Source organism: Neolamprologus multifasciatus, chromosome 9 (genome assembly GCF_963576455.1).
Source record: "Neolamprologus multifasciatus chromosome 9, fNeoMul1.2, whole genome shotgun sequence".
Taxonomy (NCBI): domain Eukaryota; kingdom Metazoa; phylum Chordata; class Actinopteri; order Cichliformes; family Cichlidae; genus Neolamprologus; species Neolamprologus multifasciatus.
The window spans coordinates 6,950,368-6,974,544 of NC_140447.1; the positions used below are offsets into that span (position 1 = coordinate 6,950,368).

General features: G+C 43.6%; 1 protein-coding gene and 1 long non-coding RNA gene across 4 annotated transcripts in view; one reads left to right on the forward strand and one right to left on the reverse strand.

Moving 5' to 3' along the window:
* Nucleotides 1-24,177, forward strand: part of znf438 (zinc finger protein 438) — a 52,761-nt gene that overhangs the window by 12,257 nt on the left and 16,327 nt on the right. Inside the window, exons 2-4 of one of the 3 annotated variants that reach the window (XM_085172004.1) lie at nucleotides 15,776-15,986; nucleotides 16,091-16,175; nucleotides 19,945-20,036. The gene's annotated coding sequence lies outside the window, so the exon portion shown is untranslated. The remainder of the gene's footprint in view (nucleotides 1-15,775; nucleotides 15,987-16,090; nucleotides 16,176-19,944; nucleotides 20,037-24,177) is intronic. The other 2 variants (XM_085172003.1, XM_085172005.1) reach the window with 2 other exon arrangements.
* On the reverse strand, nucleotides 19,094-22,554 carry LOC146510941 (uncharacterized). The gene is made up of 2 exons (XR_014875982.1): nucleotides 19,690-22,554; nucleotides 19,094-19,470 (listed from the first exon to the last, which is right to left on the reverse strand). It is a non-coding gene; the product is annotated as an uncharacterized LOC146510941 (long non-coding RNA).

Here is a 24,177-nt window from a genome sequence, read left to right on the forward strand (position 1 = left end):
CTTTCATTGGGTGTAAAGTTTTATAGAGGCTATAGCATCCTACTCCCATTAAGCCTGTTGTGCACTTCAGTGGAGCCATAACTCCCTTTCTGCTATCGCCAAGCTTTTCAGCTCCTCTGTAATTTATTTAACTCTGACATATGGCTGTCCTGCACGAGGCAAGGTAGCATATCACAGCACAGGAAGGCCCGCTCAGGCTAGGCTAATCCTTTCTAATTGAAAGGGAGGCAGCGTTGTGGGCCAGTGGCTTGTACGTCGCTCATCTTTCTGCTTGTTTTACAGTAATGAGACATCTGGGGCCCGAGTGCAGAGCTGTTTGTAGTGGGAGAAGTGGTTCCCGAGCCCGAGGGCCTGCAGGGCTTTCGCAGACAGAACAACAGAGCTGACTGCTTGTTTGCTCCTATCTGTATGTGGGCATTTTTATTTTGCCCTAGCCGCCTTGGCACGGTGTCATCAGCCATGCTAATGTTAGATTTGATTTATTTCTTTGGAAAGAAAAATACATTTGGGAAATTTAGGACAAGGACGAGGCTATTTAAGTGAAAGGGAGGACGTCTCATTGCCCTGTCTTCTAATATTAAGTTTACATTCTCTGCATCTCCTGTGTTGGTCTGTAGCCTGTTATTCTGAATATAAAGCTGCCAAGAGGCTGTCACTTAAGGTATAATTTGACTATAGGTTTTTTTTAGCAGCAGTACAAACTGAAGTTCTGTTTTTCCTAAAATGTATTTACTTATTATTTATATTGTGTGTTGGCTGTAGTTTGTGTATTGAAGAATAAAATGGGTTTCTGTTAGTTAGATGGTGAAGAGCAGCAGGCCTAAAACAAAAACCTTGCAGGCTGGGCACTGTGGGTGTCATAGTGTCACTCAGTCACTTATAGCTCCAGGTTGGCCCTCAGTACAGCCTCACTGTTTATTCAACCACACTGATGTTCCTCATGAGCTTATAGTTTAGTTGAAATTGACCAAAGTTTGACATGTTCTCAGGTTCTGCAGTTTTGACTGCAACTCAACTGATTTTCTCCATGTAGGCTGAAAGCACTTAGCAGTTTATACCATATGTAAGTATATAATTTCATGCCACCCAGCGTTTATTATGATTTTTTCCCCATTGATTTGAGTGGAGTAGTGGATGTGTGTCCATAGGCTACAGCTAGTATAAGAGCAGGCTGATCCAAACAGTCATATAAGAGAGCTATATGGGTGCTTTTTCTGTTCGTGTGTAATTTCTTGATCTACCACCAATCTAAGTAAGTGTTTGCATATGGTTTTATTTTTAATTTTCCTCCCATTGTTTGTTGTGAGCTATAACTAGTTCTGTCTAGATGTTTTGAGTCTTGTAACCTTGTAAACTTGAGCTTGTTCCTTCCCTTTTGGTGCATCGATACTATTCTCTTCACCTCTTAAACATTGTCTTTAGGGAAAGGAAGAACTTCATGTCCATCCTATTCTTCTGGATGTGATGTCACAGGAACACCAGGAGGAGATCCATTTGTACTCGAGGATGAACTGATTAGATTTCTCAAGATTTCACTTGGTAATCATAGCACATCTGGTAGTGATCTAACTGGTTAAAATGATAATGTAATGATAACGACGTATTGTTTTGCACACATACACTTTCTTTGCTAAGACCGTACGTGTGTGTTTTTATTTTTATCATTCTTTTCTCCCAACTCGTCTGTGATTAGTTTCCTGGTGGGCAACCCTCCCTGAATCTGAAAGTTCAGTTGTTCTTCTGTTTTTTAAATCTACCGGCTGGCTCACCTGTCCATGTTGTTGCTGCTGCAGACGGATGTGGTCCCTAACTCCACTGTCATGGACTGCAGCTGGCAGGTGTAGTCGTTGGGCTCTGGAGGTCAGCTGTGAGTTGGAGAGCTACGCTCCTCTGTGCTGAGGCTGCAGAACAGTAACTCCGTGACATCGGAGTTGGAGTTAATTGCAGCTTACTACTGAGACAAGAGGAGTAACTTATAAATTAATATTTACAAGTTAGATCTACTCAATCTAGCTCAGTGGCAAACACTGTAATGTTTTCTTTGATGCCATAAGGAGGAACAAAGAGGGATCTGTGATCACATTTTCCCGTTTGGTTCAATAATGAAATGGCAGCTTGAAGCTGTTGTTCCCATCTCTTAAATTCTTTGAAGTCCCCATAATGAGTCTTAACAGACATGGATTTACATTTACACTGCAGCATGACCGGTTGGCAGTCATTTTGCCTTCCCCCCTCGTTCTACTACCACCTTGTTTATTTGCCCCAAGCTACAAGCAGTCACACTGTCCTTGCATTGCCATTTTCACACAGAAACGGTGACCTGGCAGTGCATTAAGGCAGATCTGCAGCTACACTTCGAATCCTGTTGGACACGCTGAACCCTGTGCGGCTCACCAGAGACCTCTAAATTACTGCTTTTCACGACCAGAAAAGCACCTTGCATGTTTGAGAAGAGCTTTTTCCCCCTTCTATTTTCTTTTTCTTTGTTTGCAGTTATGTTTTTCTGTCTCAGTGGCAACTACACAAACGCACGCACCAAAAACACTTAAATCGGATATCTTTCCTTGTGCAAGATGCTTTTTTCTGTTAAAAGCAGAAGTTGGATCTCTCTCACTTCAGTGTGGAACACCAGCGTTACTTCACGTTTTATCCTGCTCAGGAAAATATATGCTCACACTCTAAAAGCCATGAGGCTAACCTCGGCACAGATATTTAAGACGCTTAAGGTTAATACTAAACTGCTGTAATCCAGTTTTTGGTTGGATTCAGAGCAGAGATAGCAGCGGTTCAGCATGTACCTGTCAGTACTAAATGATTGCTTATTTCCTGCCAGAGAAGAGTGGAGTTGGGGGGGTTGGGATGGAGTAATAGCAAGCAGCTGCCTCAGCTGGACCTTACCTTTCCTTTTTGTTAGCCTGCTGCTCTCTGAAAGCTAACCTGCATGCCAGAACGCCTACTCCCCCCCCCCCCCCAAGTTCTGCCCTGGCTGTCCGAGATACTAAGCGCTGTAGGTGGCACGTAATCCGGATGCAGCATGACAGGAAAAAGGCTTGATCCACCTTGTTGAGTGAGAACTTCTTGTTGGGGTGTTTGGACAAAGCCTTGTCGTTTTTTAAAATTTATTTTTTATTCATGCTGCTTTTCTCCGATTAACTAAATGCTCCAACGATCTGCCAAGTTTAAGCAGCCAGCACGAGTGGCCATATTTTATATTTATCACACAGAGAGAAAGGAGCAATGCAGGGCAGTTGCACCAGCTATCACTCTTTCATTGGAAAACGATAAACATAAATCTGTGGAATGCATCCCTGTGATCTGAGTCCGTGGTGGATCAGGGAATGACGGGGAGTAGGAGAAGGCCCGATCTGCTTCGCCTTCCTCAGGCAGTAGAATTCGAAGGCTCTCTGGCTCTGTGGGGTTTGCTGACATTTTCTTTTTTGGGGAGGGGGCCCTTCAGCAAAGGCAGACAGTGTCACAAGTGCAAGATTGGTGCTTTAAAAAGTCAGCGAGGATGTGAGAGCTTCTCAGAAACCCCCTAAGCAATACAGAGGGACTTTGGGTAGGGCAAGGCTTTTCCCCATGAATCACAGCTAATTAACAAAGTAATTAAGATCGGAATCTCGGCTCACAGAATTGTCTATACGTTCAAATAGGCCATCAAATGGAAAATCCCTTCCATTTGTGAAAGGGCTAATTTAAAGCGTTCAGACCTTTTCCTCTCCATTTTCCCTGCCGTGTGTCACACAAGGGACATCTGTTGAAAAGAGCAAGGCAATGTTACGGTGAGTTAATGCGCTCTCCACTCCATCAGAAGCGCTGTTCATAATGCATTCGCTATACACATTTCAGCTTGAGTGAATTTATTTCAATAAATAATGTCACTCCAAGGACACGCTTCGATCTTTGCACGGCGGCCACGCTCACCGTAAGCCACGCCGTATTGTTATCTCATTCCTCCTTGTGCCAAATGATAGATTAACAAACAGTTTAGAAACGGGGCACTGAGCATGTATGCACTTTTATCATCTCCGCACACTGCCAAAATAACCTCCTCCTCTTTATGATGGATGTATTTTCCAGTTTTATTCTGCTCCTACAAGCTGGACTGCTATCTTTAGGTATGGCCATAATGTTAGGGCTTACAGGGAATTTCATATGGTGGGCAAGAAGTGGATACGATTTATGGCTGGGATTATGTCCAGTGTGCTTTTTCTGGTAGGTGCTATTTAGGTGGTGCTAGCATGTACTGTTTAGACTTTTCCCTATGCCTGTCTCTTTCCTGAGTTTCTTCTAGAAGTAGAAAGCTTGTTGGGAATTAAGGGAAGTGTAAAAGAGATCGTGGATTGGTCAGTGGTTGACTGGTTGACCTCTATTGTGAAACTCATTCATGAAAAAAGGGCATTTTGTAGCATTGTTTCCCTGCAGTGTCTCTAAGGATTTTGAACTCTGTGGTTTAGCTGCAGTTAGTTTAGTTTAGTTGGGTTTTTTTTGGGTTTTTTTGAGCAAGGGGGGGTTGGAGTGCTGAGTCACCAGCTAACGCAGACCTTCCTAAAGTGTGGGGCCCGCCCCCTAGGGGGGACGCAGAGCCATTGCGAGGGGGGGGGGGAATGAAAAGGGGGAGAAAAAAACAAAACGCTTGGACACTGCTAGCACGGGGCGGCCACAGAAACGCAAAGCAGGAGCTGAAGCATCGCTGAATATGTTTCCAAACCAACTTCATTCTAAGCCCAAGACTAGAAAATATGGTGAAGCAAATCTTCCCTTTGGCTTCACCTGAACAAGTGCCGAGGTAGGTCTCCCCCACAGAATTGGTTTTCGCTGGGCTGTTCAAATCACGGACAAACAGTATCCCACATTCTTGATTTTTAGTTCACAAACACTTGTTGTAATGACTAACTACTCCTGACATTTTGGAGATGTTGGCTCTTTATACAGTAAAGTTACAGCTGGATACAAATAACATCAGGCTGATCCTGCCAGGATTCATTCCCCCCGTTTAAATCACAGACAAACCGTATCCCACAGCTGTTTATGTTTTTAAACCCATTTTGCACAGAGAGGCAGTGTATTGATAGCAATGTCGAATATTATTACACATGAAAAAAAAAAAAACTACATGTAAAATAATCACATCGTGACGCCTCTGTCTTTGTAAATGGAGGGACAGTAACTGCATGTGTAAATGTAAGCGTGTAAAACCTGAAGATCGTCAGATTAACAGTATTTTGTCTCTAGCTGCCATTCTGCAATTCATCTCATGTAAACAATAACATGCCGCACAGCGTGATGTGGAAGGCACATACCTTTGACATTGTGTGACGAACTCTGTATTCCTCGTCCACAGGTAAACGCAAAAAAGGAGTTTTAAAAAATCTCCGTTTTCGGTGATTCGAAACGCCGTTTACGTGTGGACGAAACAGCTGCGTTTTCAAAAATACTCGTGTAGGTGTGCACGTAGTGTAAACTAGTTAGTAGTTTATTTTCTTACTACCTGTAATTTATTGCAGATTACTTGTATTTGCTTAATTGTCTACTAAATGTTTGAGGTGTGAAATAAACCGAAATGGAGCAAAATATGGGTGTGTGTGGTTGGAGGATGTGTTTGTGTGCGTGCACGCGAGGGAGGGGGGGGGCGCGAACATTTTTCTTGTAAAACAAAGGGGGCCCAGCAAAAAAAGCTTGGGAACCACCGAGCTAACGCTTGGTTAGCAAGATCGGTCCATAAACTGTACAAGTGGAACACACAGATGAACATATCTGACAAATTAAATACTAAAATTTCATTCACTAAAACTGAAGCATGAGCTTCTTGGGCAGGCTGTACTACACAGCATGCTGTTTTTATTATGAGATTGTTCGATCAAAAGGCTCAAAGGCATCAGCAGCACAGAGTGTGCACAGTGATGAGACTTAATGGAGGTGTGTCCAGCAGATGGCTACCTTCCTGTACAGTTTTGGTGAAAAGGGAAATTGGCTATTGAGACCATAACAAATTTTTGTACCTGACCCTAAACATGCTTATTTTGTCACTGATCTTGGTAATTTTAACATGTCTCCTGAGTCTGCTAGAGTCCGCTTGGGTCCATTTTTGGTTCCAAGTGTTGTTAATTCTGTCATCAGACTGTGTCAACGAGGATTCATGTGGATGTCCACGTCCGTGGCAGTTTGTTTCGAACGCAGACGCTCATCCACAGACACTTTATATTACAATGAACCAACTGCGCATGCACCCCAGGCGTTGGACTTCAAAAATACCTCAAAGAAGTGGAACAGGAACGACTTTCAGTCCATCGGGCTTCCAACTCCCCAAAACCCATTGATTCACATTTGAAGACACCCTCAAGTGGGTATTTGATTAACTACAGTATTGGCTTTATTTTCCTGTTCTGGAAGTTACTGCTTGGTACACTGCTATGTACAGTTTTTCTCCTTCAAACTATTTGTTTCCCGGTCCTGAGGTTTTCCTACTTGAACTGGGACAGAATTGCATATATGTGTTATGTTTCAAAATGTTAAATCTTTATTACTTTGTGAATGTCTTTACTTTTTTCTTGCACCATCAGCAAGTCTGTGATTCCAAGAAAAATATCTTGAGATCTACTGAATACTGTGAATGTACTGTAGGTGCATAAGCAGTTTGACGTGGAATAATTGGGCAAGCAACTGAAAAAAATGGCTAATTTAATAATAATACCCAATAATTACTGGTGATGGCATTATTAATGAGAGGCTTTGATGAGAGTACAGCCATTTTTCACTATGTTCTGACATTTTATGGACACAACAAATGACTGATTCATCTTTAAAAGTAATCAATAATGTTGCTGCTTGGGGCAGATTTCTAGTCTGACCATTATTTGAAATCGCAGCTTGTTAACTGTGAAAATCAAACAAGACAGTGATTGCTTGAAAAAACACATCTCTGCTCATAAAGGCATTTAGCTCTCCTCATCCTCACTTTAAGCCCGTAAGTCTCAAACTGTGGGTCAACAAAAATTCAGCTTGGATGGTTTTTTAGTATTAATAATTCATAAAATTGGAAAGTGGGGCATGTCAGAAAAAGTTAGAGACCTATTGCTACCAACCACTAGCAGCTAGATTTCTAGTGATTGTTTGCAGCTTACAAAAGAAGAAAAGAACAAGTGGGTGGAGCTATAGCACGGGTACGTCTGCTTGAGGTGCCCATCCATGGTCTTTAATTCCCAGTAGAGCTTTGATTGCAATCTGAGGGAGTCCAAAATCATTAGTGCCTGTAAACCCAGATCCAGGTGATGAACACCAGAGGGGATCTGTCAGGCTGAAGGAGGGGTCTTATTGGACTTGGTTAGCCTGTGGGACCCTAGAGGTAGCTGACAGATCCTGGAAGAGGTACCAGGTCAGATACCGGGAGTCCCACTCCCCTGGGATTAGTTTAAGACCATGGATCAACACTTTTGTCAGCCTCAAAATGATTCTTGCAAATTGTCAGAGAGGGAAGCAGTGCTCTACTTATACACGATACAGTGGGAATGCTGTTGACCTCAACTGATGATACGGTCAAGTGATGGAAGGAACACTTTAAGGATCTCCTCAATCCCACCGTCATGCTTTCCATAATGAAAACAGAGTCTGGGGGTGAGGCCACTGATATAGTTAATAGGGTTGTCACGATACTAGAATTTCAAAGTTGATACGGAGACCCAAGAAAATACTCTTGATTTTCAACTTATTTTCCCAATTATAAGTTAAATTTAACCAAAAAAGTCTCTCTATCATGTATTTCCTGAGTTCCTATGGGCACTTGGTCTTGTTTGATGCCACTTGTGGGTCAGAGGACAGTGCAGGAATAGGTCTCTTACTGCAGGTTTTATTGGATGATAAATGCTCTCTGCTCAGGGCACAAAGCAAACCTCTGTTTCCTGAGCTGTCTTGTACAATTTGTGCTGAGCTCAGTGTAGTGCCAGAACATTTCCACTTATGTTTCACCTCGGTCTACACAAGTATACTGTGCTGAAAGATACACCAGGTCAAACCAGTGATGGGGAAGTTGAAGCAGAGCCTATGTTGAGCTTTTTTAAATTTTTCCAGTGCTTTTCTTGTATTATGTTTGAGCCCCTCATCAGCCTTGTGATCACTGATGTCGGCAGCAGAGATCTGGCTAAGAAGGCACAAGTGAAACTTCTGTGAAATGGCTTCATTTAGATCGGCGGAAATGAAGTTTACACTTTCAGGTAACAGTATGAATTTGCCACCAAACCTAAATCACTTCCTCTTCTCCTTCCTCTCGGTCTGGAAGGGGTTACTCTCCATGTTTCCTGTCTTAATTCCCAGAGCTCCGGCTACGTTCTGATTGCTTTCTTGATGTTAAACATTCCCAGGCTCTTATAACCCTCTAGCTTGCCTCCTCCATCCAAGAGCCGTCCCAGGTGAACGAGTGGGCGAACCTCCTGTTTTTAAGGATAAAATCTCCCCCTTTTTTTCTTCTTTTTTTTTCTTCACTCGGGGTTGGAGATACTAGAGGGGACTGGCGGGGCAGGGAGCTGTGCGATGGGAAAGAATTCTTTCCCTGCATACCGTTTAGCTGCTGTAAGGCTGTGGGAAAGCATGTTTTCCCAACCATGCTTCATTTGAGGCAGCTTGTTACGAAATAAGTCCAAAAGGTTTCGATTGTACAGCTCATCAAGTCGACTGGTATTTTCTGAACATCACGGTTAACATGTGCTTCTCTTTTAAACTTCATCTCTTTATTCTTCCTTACGCGATTCCTTCCCACTCCCTTTCCCCTGGAGACACCTGATCGACGGCTGAGTTATGTTATCTGGCCTGAGTCAGCGCGGCCTTCGCATCAGTCATAAAACAAAACGGGATCCAGATTGCGCTAACATGCCTGCGTAGAGGCTGCAGTGTAGATGTGACCCAGGAGCAACACCGGGCCAAGCTGGACTATATTTAGCTCGGCGATGCTCCGGCTAATTGCCCTCCCAGGCCTAATCATTTCCAGGCTCTGCAGCTCACAAATGACTGGAGGGGAGGCCAAACACCCACTAACCTCATGTTAAAGGGATGTCAACATCAATGGGGGATGTCGGAGCGCTCCGCAGACAAGACAGATTAGCACAATATTCTTCCTTCTCATGCGCTATTAAGATGTTCTCTAAGCGGATTGGATTGAAGAGTCCAGCATTACTGTCTGCTGCTGTATTAATTGAATCTGTTTTCCTGCCTCTGTATCAGTAATGTGACGACTCTTGGCAGCATCCTCTGAAAGCGACACCGCGAACCCGTCTTCATTTCATCCTCGCTATTGAGGCCCGCTAAATCCCTCCGCTGCCGCCTCCTACAGCCAGCTTAGCTGCTTCCCCAAATGAGGAATGCGCCGGTGCCCCCGCCCCGCTTGCCTCTCCTCTGCTGCGATGTGGCGTTGGTGGAAAAGTTTACTTTTCTGCGATTTGATCTCATCCCCAGCCCTCTCCCCCCCTGCGCAAGTTTCCGTCTTTGTCGAGTTGCGCTGCTTCCTGTGCGGTTCCTGTCCCAGAGACGTGCCCCGTGTTTCACCCGGGCACATGATGGCCTGGGTCAGGGGGGTGCGGGCTCTGTGGTGAGGGAGTGGGAAGATGACACAATTTGGGTTGCCTCTCAGCCTGGTAATCGGCTCTAAGCTTCCTTCCTGGTCCAATTCCCAACGGCATGCTGGGAGATGGTGGTTTTCCAAGGCTGTCTCCATTATGCACACCTGGAGGTAGACCAGGTAGGGTGCCAGTAATGAAAATGTCACATAATTCAGTGAGCTGTTGATGGAAAGGGGAGGTGACAAAGTCACTGGCAGCACAGGAGTTGGATGCTGTGACCTCGCTGAGCAACTCTTGGATTTTAGAGTGTATATTTCACAGTGATGGTGGTCATCCTCACAGTTTTACAGCTACAACAATGCAAATCATATGAAGCTTATAGTGCCTCAGTGTCTTATCTAAGGTGGCCTTGTTTATTTTCTGAAATACACTGTTACAGTGGTGAATTCAGAGTTTTAGACAGCTTCTCTATTCTTATCTCTGCCAAGGAGGTTTTTTGGAAGTTTTTGCTGACACTCTATTTGCAAACAAGTAGCTGGAAAAGTTTCAGATATACTGTGATCAAATTTTGTAGGGGTGTAGAGTGGGGTCATGTTAACAATCCGGTAAAGTCAGGCTTACAATCCACCAAGGCCTTGAAGGTCAACTCAATGATTTGTTGGTTGAAAATGGACTAAAAGTCTAGAAACGTGATCCTTACATATAGAAAGCCCTGTATAAGAATGCTAAACCTAAAATTGTGTCCTAGACACACAGGAGCAAGACCTAAAACAGCTGGTTTCATACAGTGGATGAACTAAGGCCCAGCATGAGATAAATATTAATTAGTTTGAACTGTCATGCAAAGCTGCTCTTTTAAAGACCAAGAGTAAAATTAGTGAGCATGACTTGCTAAAAGTGGGACTTTCTTTGTTGTTGCCGTGCAGTTTAGTTTTATTATGTTGTCTCCTGGATGCTGTCACAGCTTCCTGGCAGCGCAGGACTATCATCACCTTCGATGAAAGATTTTGGCACGGGAGTCGTCATTGTCCTCCTCCTTGTTTTCATCTGCAATAAGAGGTGAACCGCACACGTTCGGTTATGCCGTCTTTAGTATTTCATCTGCCTCTAAATCAAACACACTCACTTCCCTCTGTAGGAGGCGAACACTGAAATGAGCAGCGTAAAATCTGTAAACAAAGCGGCTCATGCCAAAGAGATTTAATGTAGTGATAGTGACAGCTCTGCTAGGATTATCTGGCTGGATGATATTTTTGAAAAACAAAATACTGAGTGTGGATTAACCAAGCTTTCAATGCTATTTGTTCCCCACAAAGTCAAACCCACAGAAAGTAAAATGATGGAATATTTCCTTAAATCAAAAAGCAGCAGTGTGATACTTTTCAGGTGACTGCAGCAATAAAACAACACAACTGTTTTAGTTTTCCATTTAGGCAGAAGAGGGTGAAATCCGAGCTTGGCGCCTCAATGAAAGCTCATATGTGGCCGACTGTAGGCTGGTCTGTCCGGGGTGAGCTCGGAGACAGAAGCAGCGAAGGATGGAGAGCTGAGTGAACTGAGTTTGTCAGCTTTTTAAACCTTGAAATTGATTCTTCTTCTGGGTTCTTTTATTCTAATGACAGGCTAATCCCCCTCTGCTGTTTCCTTCTGTTATAAATAGAGCCTCTTATTTCCCTGCTCCGCCGTGCGCCGCTTCTGAAAATTAGCACTCATGATGAGTCTGCGCTCTCAGCAATCAATTTGCCACAGTAAGTCCTTCCAAAAAGGTTACCTGTGGCAACTGAGCCCCAGTCACGTTAACTTTGAATTTGCCGCTCCTGCCAATTTTGATTCAGCTAATTAAATAAATGGCTCCGTCTGGAGAGTCAGCTGAATGAAATGTCAAAATATTGATGTCGAACGCTGACGTGATTTCAGGGTGCTTGTCATAAGGAGAGGAGGAGCGTGGCTGGTAGAGGGGAAGGGGGTGTGTGTCAGCCTCAGGGCTACTGTAATCATATTAGTAGAGATCTGCTTATTTATGAGGCTGTAAGTTATTCTTGCTCAGCGTGGGCTATCCATCACAGTTTGGCTGTCTTATTCTGGCCTGCTACAGTCACACAGCTAAGAAGTGCAATAGCAGAGTATGTGATTATCAGATGGAGCTCTGTTATCTAATCACTCACATCATGACGCTGGGCTGAACTGCTCAGAGTTAGCCCACCAGGCCTCTTTCTGGCCGAGTCAAGGAATGTTTCTTTTTCTCTGCTCACGTTTCCTCCGCCTGCTTCCTTCTGACTTCACCTCTCACCTGCCGCCTCCTGCTCCCGCTAACAAGCTCAGAATGCCTAAAATTAAATACTTCATGCTCCATACAGTGTGTCTGACCGTGTCTAAAGGCAAAAGTGTTTATAGCTGTTCTAAATGTCCAAAGTTGAAAGTGGTGCAGAGAGCATGCCATCATCCTCCAGGCAGCATCCCACTGCCTCCTAAGTCTCTTTCCAAGAGCTCCTGTCTTTTTGTGTGCTTGATGCAGTGAGTCACAGAGATGGAAATAAAGGAGCCGGTGTGCTCTTCAAAAAACAGAAGGCTGTCGGCAGGTCGGACGGCATCTGAACCTTCCTTCCTCCACACCTCTTGCTACGCGGTGTCCGAACATTTCTGCAGCTTTCTGCAGCACTCTCAGCTCGCAGCACTGCACATGGCTGTTCAGTTTTCATGTTTACAACCACGGGCATCACCACAAGTGGCTTCCGTGCGAAGCCGTGTGAAAACGTGTGTCATTATCCCCACAGTTACGCAATTATCCCGTATCGCCTCTCCACAACAGCCGCAATGCCACCCCGCCTTCGAGTGCCACCATTTGAGAAAAAAAGGTGCAAAATGTTTCCGTCTGACGGTCAGAGGCACGTCATATAAACTAGTTGTTTTCAAGCCCACTTTGAGCCCGAGGGTTCACACTCGTATGCAGCTGTTGGTGGAGTAGCAAAGAGCAGTATAGTGCACACAGCGCCATCCAGATCCTACTGTGCTTGCCAATCAAATACATAAAGTTTATATTTAATTGAAAAGGTTTATGAAATGAAATACTTGGTAGCATTAACTGCCCACAAAAAAAGAAGCTAATTATGATAGAGTAAATTTTTCTCGTATATTATTGGATAGACGTTTACAGCCTTTAAACTCATAGCTCTGTCACTGCAATCTTTTTCAGACATCCCCAGTTTTTATCAGGATGACCCTGCAGGAAACATACCCGTCACAGGACTTCCATAACATGTTGGCGCTATAAACTGGCTCTTTGGATGACTGTTTCTGTTATTTATTCTCATTTTGTGTTGTTTTAAGGCACAAGCAGGGGAAAAACCTGTGAGCACAGTCTAGGATCTGAATTTAAATTAAAAACCTAACTATATATTTCAGTTATTCAGTTGTTACCAGGTATGCTTTATTTCATTCACATCATCTAATGAAGACAAAGAGCTTCCTGTGGACGTTTCAGAATCTATGTAGTCTAATTTGTGATAAATGAGATTTGCAGATGATTATTTTCTTTATTTTTTCTGTCACATTTGACAAGACGCACACATTTGCTGCTTTTGATAACTGGGCCCCCCTGCTGATAATAACTTTTCTATTCTACTATGAACTACATCCAGTGGATCTGGAAAGGAAATGCAAATTCACAGCACCTTATTGAGCACATTTGGGTGTTTGTGTTGGCGACTCGGGCAGGTCTGTGGTGAGTCTGGCACGCTGTGGGGTCTCTGGGTTGCTCTGATAGCGTGTGTTCCTTTGAGGCCCCAGCATGCTGCGGATAACGACACCGGCCTCATCCAGAGTCTGATCTCAGGCCAGCTTGGAAGGAGCCAATATTTCGAGCTGCCAGGACCCGAGCATAATAAAGATACACCCACGGTTGATTGGTTGAGCACATGATCAGACGTGTAACATGGGTTTAGATAGCTGATAGTGCCGGTCCTCACTGCTCTGGTTCTTCGCTGGCACACGACGGCGCCGCCTGGATGCACCTTCAGAGGATGAGCCCACCCTTCTCGTCTCTCCTTGATCTCCTCTCGCTGTGCCTCTCTGTTCTTTCTGTGCCGCTCTTTCCCCCCCGAAACAGTCTTTCTTCTCAGCCTTCTCCCCTCCCAGTCTCTCATCAGATCCACAGGGCCAGATTTTTATCGCTTTTCTGCGAGTCCTGCGAGGGGAACCTTGAGGGTCTCAGTGGGATCAATTTAAAAGGGAAGCACTTGTCTCTCCTCCTCTCCTTGGCCCTCTCGGCTGATTGGGTCCGCTCGCCAGGAACTTGCAGGCTTTTGATCTCAACCACCCCCGTCATCACCCCCACCGCTGCTCAAAGTTTTTGTCAGAGCTTGGCTCAATGGGAGAGGGGGAAAAAAATTTTGTTCTACTTTCTGAGAAATGCTGGCCCCATCCTCTTTCTCTGCACCTGTGAGAGACCGAGTAACATTTTGTAAACCCACGGGGTGGTACTAACAATCTATGGTTTGACTGACTTCTCTTTGAAGATGTGAGAGTGATCCATCTCTTCAGGTGGAGGTACACCTAAGAGGACCCGTAGTCCTCGAGCAGCTCGCTCAAACGACCTGTGAGAAGTTGCTGGGAGCTGCGATGCATTATTCACAGGGTGTTACAAGGAGAAGGGTACAAGGCGATGCCCGCGAGTGATCCCATGCTGAGCTGCACTGAAGTCGCTCCCCTCTTTGTAGGACATGAAGGAACATTGACCCCACAGCATGGGGACTACCTTAGATTACAGTAAACATCCAGGGAGTGCTGTGTCTGGGGTTTTTGATAAAAGGGAATTACTTTATTAGAGCTTGGGTCTTACTTTTAGACTTTCTTATTGTTTTTCTCAAATTTTATTCGATTCAGTTAATGGTGGTGGAGCAAGAAGCAGAAACGTCAGGTTTGGTTACTATACCACTTGTCACAGGATAGGTTCTTATTAAGATTTCGATTTGATCAATTCCAGATACGGCTTTTTCAGTCCTTTAAGGAAACGTTCTCTGATTCCCAGTTAAAAGTAAAAAACTGTATCCAATAAGCTCATTCCAAAACCTGTAATAAAGGCCAGCGTCAGTTATATTAACAGAAATAATGCTCAGATATGTGACAGCAATAATGAAATGTATCATTGTGATGTGGTGCCGTTACAGCTGGTTTTTGTAGTCCTCCATATGATTATGTAAGTTTGTTGTGTAATGTAAGTGGTTTGCTGAGAGAAGGGCAGCGTGAACTCTCAGTGTGTTTTTTGGATAGAAGCCAGGCCTCGTCACCCTCCTCCTCATCCACCTCCTCCTCTGTCTCCTGCCAGGTCACCGAGGGTCAAACCAGAGTTTTTCTTGTCCTACCTCGCTGACCTCTCTCTCCTCTTGGGAAACCTCCAGTTACATCTCAGGATTAAAATTCCTGGTAAATTTAGCCAAACCAGGCCACAAGCCTCTTTTGCACGTTTGTTTTTCCAGGCCGTATCGCACGAGCGTCACCTTATTCCTCGCCAAACTGAGCTGAGTTTCTCAGCGGCTGAGAAGAAGGGCCCGAAAGTTCAAAGCAACGTGGTTCGTGAGCGTATCTTGCTGTTCAGCGCCCCTTCTTTCCAGGGCTCTTGGGTCCCTGGGTGATGACATCATCGGCGTATTTGTGCACTAATTGAGGTTTAATGCTAGAGTAAAGCGAGTAGGGCTGTAATTTTCCCGCCCTGGCCTGGAATAGAGACGAAAGCTTTTCATGTGGTCGGGGCTAATTCAGGGTGCAGTGCTGCAGCTGCGGGACACCTCACACTTTTGTCCTCCTCTTTCTGCCTAGAGATTAGAAAAACATGGAAAGTAATATGACGGGCTTGGCAATGCCCAGGTTTAGACATACAGCAGAGCTCATATGAGGAGGCACCGCCTCATAGGTAGGTGCATTTAGGTGTAGTTGAGTTGGGGCACACCTAACATCTAAAAATTGGACTTTTAAATCAAAGTTAAGGTAGTAGGTTTTCCACAACTTTTTAAAATTAGGCTGGGAAGAAACACTGCATCGATGAACTGCAGTCACCCCTAATGATAAACAACACAACACCGCATGTTTTATACAGGCTGTCATTACAATCGTATGTACACAAAGCCTAGGTGTAATGGTGTTCATCCTCCCATCTAGGTAAACACAAATACACATGCACGCCGACACAAACACAGAACTCAACCTGCTCTTTATCCTATCCGCCATGTCAGGGGCTGTATACACATCAGGTCTGTTTGAAGTAGAAGGCCTTAATCAAGTGTAATCACCGGCATCGCTTGCTGGTTACTGGGCTGCGAGGGGACGGGCAGAGAAGGAGGGCAAGACCTGCAGAGACACCTGAAAGCAGCAGGATAGACCAGAGCCGGTGTAATGATCCATATGACAGCAACAGATAACTGCTAACACCAAAACAACTATCATGTAAATCTCTTTGCTTTTACGTATTAAGCTTCTAAGCTGTAATGTCTGTGGACTTAAATGAGAAATGTTTAAATCTTGACTTGTGCTGCTTTTCTTTCCTCTAGGTGGCGCACGTTGGTGGCATGTATAGAACTGGTTGGATAATCCCCCCCTTCTGCAACCTGCAAATTTAAGCGTGCAAGAAAATTTGTAAGTTCCAAAAGAGCAAACCACTCCTTAACATATTGTTTCATGGGTGACAGCGTTTGTTTTCACAGTAAGAAGCTTCTGCATTTTTATTTTAAGGAAAAGTTGTTTAAGCTTATTGCATATTTGAACTGGCACTTCAACACAACACAGAGTTTGACATTGAAATTTCTTCTATTTCTAAATGATCGCAACATTTTTCACCTTCTCACCAAGGTTCTTGTCGATGGCTTGTACCTCTGTCCGGCCTCGTGCAGGTCTACAGTCCTGTCATGTCCTTTGTCAGCTCTTTGGTCTTGCCCATGGTGGCTGCAATGGAAGATTTTTTTTCTGTGGACAGGTGTGGTTTATACCCAAAGTTAAGATCAGATCTATTTGTAAGTGGTTGATTGGATTGACTGTATAGACTAAGAACCTTCATAGTGTAGTGGTTTATACATTTGTCTAATGAGCAAGAAATCCACGCTTCAATTCCCGATGCTACTCCTCGAGGGGCGGTGACCCCCATCATAGATCAGTCGCTGCTGAAGTAGCTCTACTAAAGCATGTGGACTGGAACGAGCAAGAGACCGACCCACTAACCTACCCACCTGCTGAATAACAGTCACCACAGTAGGCTCTACACCCGGACAGACAAAGAGTTTATTGCATGATTTTGTCGGCCTGTTTTCTGATACATCGGTATTGGCATTTATATCAGACAAGAAAGGTAAAGAAGAGATGGGAGGAACCACGCTGTGAGGGTTGTGTAGTAGGTCCATCATGACCAACACCCAGCTGATCCCAGCAGAGTCGGGCAGAGTGTAAATGAGTAATCTGTGACTTGTTGTGACAAGATTATTTTTAAACTGCAGCGTCATTTTATCTTAATTTCAAGATTAGTCGAAATGTGAAGATTACAGTTGTCGTCTGCTGAACGTGGTCCTAATACTCCTCCACAGACTATTTAGATTTCTTGTCTCCCTGATAAGAGAGCAAAAGCATCTCGTTTTCATTCAGTCATCCAAACACTCGAGTGAGAACTTCTCCACGATAAATCAGAAATGATGCACAGCAGTGCACCAACGCTTTTTGGCATGCGGAAGCTGAGCGGTCAGCCCTCGTATGGAGCACTTTTCTCAAGTGAGAATGGAAATAAGCAGTAGATGTCATTGCACATAGCATATCGGTGTAATGTACAGTGGCCCCGAGGTGCGATTTAGAAATGAAAGAATGTTTTGTGATTAACTCTCGGCACAGGCACGCACACACACACACACACTGATTCCATTGTACTAGTCGGGTCTAACTGGCCTACGCCTGCGCCAAAGCCTGTTAACTCCAATCCAGAGCGTAGAGGCTGGTAATGAGCACTGTCAGAGCTGACATAACAACCTCCCGCTCTGGGCCTGAACGCTGGAGTCAGAGAGAGAGAGAGAGTGAGTGTGTCGGTCTGTGCCGGGCTGATCCTGATTCAGCTGCAGACTGACGGTCAGACCTCACCAGTCTAGTGTAATGTGTGCTAATAAAAAACACAGTCTCCTTTAAATTCAGACGTTCTTTTCTACAAACTGTGACACATGGTGTGAGGTTAGACTTAAATGGCGTTAAAACTCAGACTTAAAGTATGAAAGACTTTACTTTTAATTCCCCCATACCTGGAAAGAATTACGCTCTGCTTTGAAGCTTATTACTTAAGCTTTTAGACCACCTAATCAGAAGGAATTAACTGTTCTTTGAGTGCAGCTGACTTTGAATTGAAAATAAAGGGTCAGTGTGATATTTATATTCTAAAATATATATGAAGAAAATGCTAAAGATGCTTATTGTGCGCTTTACTCCAGCTTGCATAAACGTTTCCCCAGACGTGCCATGAGTGCACTCTTGAGATATGAGGTGTTCTGTACTGTCGCGTATTTGTCCTCAAGGTTAGCATCCCGGCTCATTAGAATCAGCTTGTTTAGAGCGGATGACTCGCTGTGTTGTCTGATTCGAGTTGAGGCAGCAAGAAAACAAATGCAGCCCTCACGTTCCAGCATCGCGTGTCCCGGCCTCCTATTTCTCAATAATTTATCCAGACAACTAGAAGGATTATTATATGAATATGCACTAAAAATTCCATTCTTGTGCTCTTTCTCTCCAAGTTTGTGCATGTCAGTGTGTGCAGAGAGTGCACGCGTGCGAGCGAACACGGAGCTGTGTGTATGCAGCACTTTTCCGCCTGAAACAAAGGAGGTGTCAGAGCGAATTAGCCCCCCTACAACTGAACGCCCTGAGAGCTTAGAGATGCACCACAGGTTCTGCTGAGTCGCACATGAGCCGCGGTGTCTGCTCCCCTCCTCCTCCTTTTACCCCACCCCTGCCCCATTCCCCCCCCCTCCGACTCCTGAGTTGCTCTAACAAGGTTGTTGGAGGAGGATAAGGCGTGTTAAATGAATAATTTACACAGAAGAGCGCTCCTTATTTATTTAATACGGCTGGATCTGACAGAGTGGGCAGCCTGCGTCCCCAACTGCTGAGACACTGTTGGCTAAACGAGCACTCGCTCAGCTTAATGGAGGGTCAAAGCGACAGGCGTTTAGAGTGAGCGAGGGGTTGCAAGAGAGAATTTGTTGATATAGTGTGTGTGTGCGCGCAAACTTCTGAAACAGGCCATGCAGAGCCATGCTAGGGTGTAAACCTTGTCAATCCTGTACAGTGTGTTATCACACCAGTTTGCTCTTTAAATTTCTGATCAGCTACCTCAGTATTTCTCCAGATAATTAATGGAATACATTTATGCTTTTTCAACATTAAATTAAATCAATGGGATTTTAAATATTTCATGTATTTTTTTTTAGTAGTTAAAATAAGTTAAAGTAATTAAAATAATTGCAATTTATAGATTAATTTTACTCAAGGTATTCTCACTAATTATTTTTATTGTCTCTAGATATAATAACTTTATTTTTTTTACACCATAACCACAGATTAGAAACAAGAAGGGTGATTGTTGTGTTTGTTTTAATGCTAATTAAAATATTTTAAAGCTAAGTTTCAACCCTGCTAGTTAGCGTGCCAGTTAGATAGCATATTTGAGTAGTTATAGTTATAGTTATAGTCATAGTTATTGAGGCTATTGAGTCTCTCTAGCTAACTAGCTAGCTAGTTAAATTTGGCTAATATAACAAAAAAAGTTAGCTTTTTGCTCCTCACATACTGGTACTACAGCAAAACTGAATTACCTGTCTGCTAAGATGGGTTCTTTATTTTTGATGCAGAGTAATAATACAGTTTCGACCTTGCTAGTTAGCTTGACAGTTAGCATATTCACAACTAGCTGTGAATCTTCCTACTTCCTAATCTTCCTACTTATGTGAAGCTTCCTACTTCCGGTTGCGCCGTAAGATGGCTGCACCGACGAGAGCTCCCAGTCATCTCAGCAAAAATGTTATTATTTATTTTGTTCTGCTTTCAATTTCTGTGCGCACAGCGCAATCACACACTCGGTATGACAGACTCAACTGAAACTGAAATAAAACTGAAAACTGAAAACTACTGTGTTATTAGGTGGGGTAATTATTATTATTAATTGTTGATTTTTCTCATTTTATTTTATTTTATTTTTAAATAATTCTTTATTTATTCTTTATTTCCTGTTATTTTTTTAATTTTTATCCCACATTATAATTTTGATCCCTTTGGGACTCCATAATCCACCACATCTGTGTCAGCGTTTACCAAAATTTTGTGATTGCTTTGACTTTGTCTATTTGGGAAAAAAATGAGTGAAAGGGTTGATGTGTCTTCACAGGAGGAGTGCGGAGACTGGGGGGGGAGGGGACCACAACCTGGGCACCAACCAGAAAGTGAGCAGCTGAAAAGGAAGGAAAGATCATCCAATCGGTAAACACCTCAGGTCTACGTCAGTTGTTTTAAGATAAACTTTATTGACCCCATGCAGAGACATTGAAGAGCTACACCAGCAGAACATTTACCTGCTGCTTTAGGCAGATGAATTAAAAACACTAAGAAGTTAAGGAAAGTTTGAATTAAAAATTGGACTAGAGAATGAAATTATGTGATGGCTGTAGAGAGCAGGGTTTACTGTCATTATGTTTTTAAACATTTTAGAGATATCAGAAAATGTCAGTCGTGCTCCATAATTAAAGATCGGCTCTCATTCTAGTAGCAGAGATGGATTAATCAGGGTATGGCAAAAATCCCTGAAAGACCTGGGTAGCTCTGGGTTTCCTCCTCCTCATCTTCCTGTGGACAGAGACGGTCTCACTCAGCAGAAGCATCACAGCACCACAGTTCTTGTGTGTGTGTGTCCATCCCAGGGGAATGAAATCCCCCAGCTCACACTGACCTCATTATAAAAATAGCTCGTCCATCCAGCCATCACATATCCCACATTTCCCCTCTCTTCCTCGGCCTCTTAGATACGTGGCAGTCCTCCCTACCTTCCTCTTTCTCATCTCTTCATCAGTGTTTGAGGTGGACTTAACGTGAGATTAAAAGCTTATGCAAGTCCGTGTAACGCCAAGGTTTCCTTCCCCTGTCATTAGTGATGTGTCCCTAATCTGGGGATGTCTTTTAATCATGCAACATCTCAGAGCAACATTAAAGATTGCGGATTACATAATCAGTTAACGCTGCTTCTTGGTAGGGTAGAGATTCCAAGCTGTCTCGACGTTTTTCCACAGACTTCCTGTCTTTTCTTTTACCTGGTCTACCGCCTGCTCTGCCAGAAGAGAGGAATCCCTCCCACTGGAGCGAGCAGCGTCTGGTTAATTTAACAGCAGCATCAGTGATTATTACAGTCCGAGTTCGCCTTTGATCCTGCCAGACAGCATTTGTCTTAGTTGGGTTTTATAATCCAACAGAGACTCCTTAGCAGATGCTCGATTTATGGACTGTGAACAAAGCCTGAGATAGACAGACAATTTCTGAAGACATCATACATGGAGATAAAGGCGATTTGACCATTCCTGCTGAGGTTTAGTAAAGCTCACAGTTAAACACAGTCACCAGTGGGAGATGTTTGTTCGAGCACAGCACTGTCAGCCACTGAGCCACTCTGCTGGAGCAGCTTAGGCTACTGCAGGAATAATAATTAGAGTGCAAATGATTACAAATCACTTTGTTCTACAGTTTGTTATTTTTTTTAGAAACAGAGTTATAGTGTACTTAAACATTGCAAAATTACTGTTTCTCAGGAAACTAATTTCTGGTGCATTTAACACTTAAAGAGTGTGTGTAATAAAGAAATCAAACAGTTTAACAAACTTAGGAAATATGAACCTTATCTAGTAAGTCTTTTGTCACAAACTCTGTCACTTTGAATCTGAATGCTGAGCTTTAAAACACACAATCATAGGCCGAAGGATGAAATCTGAGCTGATGTTCGAGCGCAGTAGCTTTTTGCAAACAGAAAGATCTTCTTTTCTCCTCGTGGATCTCTGCCTGCTTTGAGTTTCGAGTAGTGTTGATTAAATAATGATTTTCCTTTTGAATTTTTAAAAACGCCTCATTCTGAGTATTTGAAATCATTTCAGGTTTCAATTTTACATTAACTGTACGCCCATACATTCACGCTTTCTACACGCACACACACATTATCCACAGAGGAGGAAATGGTTTATCTCAGAGGCTTTAAAAAAAATGCAAAACCTCGACAAGTTCATGAAATGTCCATAAGAAAGTATAAAAACATTTTTATATCCCAGTTTTTTTTATTCCATGCCATCAGAAATTCTGGAATAGTGTCTCCACAGAACATGATCCATAATGTTCTTGCAGGGGAGGGTGCTGCCGCCGATGATTGTGATTGATTAAGCAAACACGCTGTCATTTCATAACAAAAGCACCCACAGCAAACAGAAAGCCCAGTGTCTGGCACAAGCGCTGATAGCACACAAACAATTATCACAAGGCATGCAGCGGAGCAATCTGAAAAATGACTGTGTGGGTTGCTGTATGCAGTTATGTGCCAACATAACAAGCATTAGGCTGATTAGACTCCCGACATCAAACTTCCTATAGAGTAAAGTTCCCTCAGTTTTTTCCCCTGCCTGTGTAGAAATGGACTGCAAAGGCTGCTTTGGCTTCTCAGTCTGTTGGTCATCAAATCTTGGGCACCTCTGTCACAATTGCTGTTAGCAAAATCATGAACCTTTCTGTAAGCAGGAACTTTCAGTGGGAGTAAAGCTACTGACCAGAACTCAGATTCACCCATTGATCTGTCTCACCTTGGATTAGACGGTTTCATACAAAACAGCACAGTAAATAGGTGATAGCTTGTGAGTCAGCAATGCACATACTGTGTTTTAAAGGTCACTTAGAGATTTATTTAAGATCAGGTCCCTTTTATAAATGGTTCCATTTGGTTTCTGTTACATAAAATAATATAATAGAAGTTTAAATTTTATAGGATGCAGGTCAATTTGTTAGCTTTAATGTGGATAAAAAAATTAATTATCAGCCGAACAAAGAAGATAAACTGGAATTATTAGCATAAAGTGTGTTTGGCTAGCTAAAAGTATAAATGGTTACATTTGCCAGCTAAGCATCAAATAGTTGACCTGGCTAACAAGATGAATGGATGAATTGTTACAACTTCTGGCTGCAAATGATGCAAAGGTGTTCCGCAAATGGTCCCTACAGACAAAGATCACCTGTTATATGTAGCAGTAACTAAAAGAGTTTCTTTATTTATTCCTAATTTGTAACTGTAAATGGAAAGCGGACAGTAGTCTGGATCCAGTTTATAATGAGCACATTTGAAAGTCACAGTTGTTGTTAGTAACAGCGTTCCTGAGCCCATGTGACGTGTTTGTTGAATCCCAAAGGTTGGGATGCAATGTTTTAAGTGATGAATGAGGTACATTCATCACTTGTGAGTGTACTTGTTTGCGTTTACCTCTCCTTTGTAACATTACCTTCTTACCTACACATCCTGCAGCTTACCCCCCTCCCCCAAAAAGACAATTCAACGTTAAATATGGAAAAGCTGCCTCACATTGACCTGTTTTTGTTTTAACTGTTGGATTCATCTGCATTTCTTTTGATCTCACACTGGGTCTCTAGGAGCAGGCGTCATTAAGAAGGTTCACACAACATTTTTTCTTCCTCTCAACATGGCCAAAGCTCCAGTATGTGAACCCTTCTCTGGCAGTACCCTTCACTCCCCTGCAAGCCCCTTAAAGTCCTCTGCTTTGCTACGCTCCCTTTGCTTCAGTGCCGCCCTGAGTTGGGTTGAAAGCCAAAACCATTCTTGTCTGTCCTTCACCGCTAATCTGACGTGTTCGTGTGTTGTGTTGCCCTTGGGGTGGGTTACCTCCACCTCCACCCCCTCCATCTCATCTCTTCTCCTCCCCACCTTGCTGTTTATCCATCTCTGGGCTCGTCACGTCCCTGAACCTGCACTAATTAGCATCCCACACAACACTGTTTATTTACTCAGGTACTGGCAGAAGGGGAGGGAGGTGCGAATGAAAGGGAGAGTTGGAAAAAGGAAGGATGAGGCAGAGAAAGCTGGGAAGTGAGGGAGGGAAAGAGAGGGCTAGGAAACAGGAAGAGAGGGAGAAATGATTCAGAGAATCAAAGAGCTCTGAGACTCTCTCATACCGGATGCATGGAGTAATGATGGTTAGAGAGACATGATGCAGAAAGTCAAAAGTGAGAGACAGAAATCTTTCCCGCCTCTCCACGCCTCCTCTCTGCCATTTCCAGTGTTTCATCTGAGATGCAGAGTGCCTAAAATTAGCAAGCTGGCAGCTTCCTTCCTTCCTCCCTTCCAGGGCCCCATTAAAGTTCTCCCATTGCGTCGAGTGATCATTAAGGTGGGTCTGGGAGTGCAGGTGTTTTCTTAGCACCCCAGTCAAGGCTGCAGTGGCATCACTTTTCTTCATCGGGGCCAGCGTGAGCAAAAACTCTGTGCAGTCTTCATTTGCGGGCGTGTTTGAGCTTTCTCCTTGTGAGTAATGAACATCGCTCAGTCTGTCAGCAAGGATGGAGGAGCATATTAATAAACGATGGACAA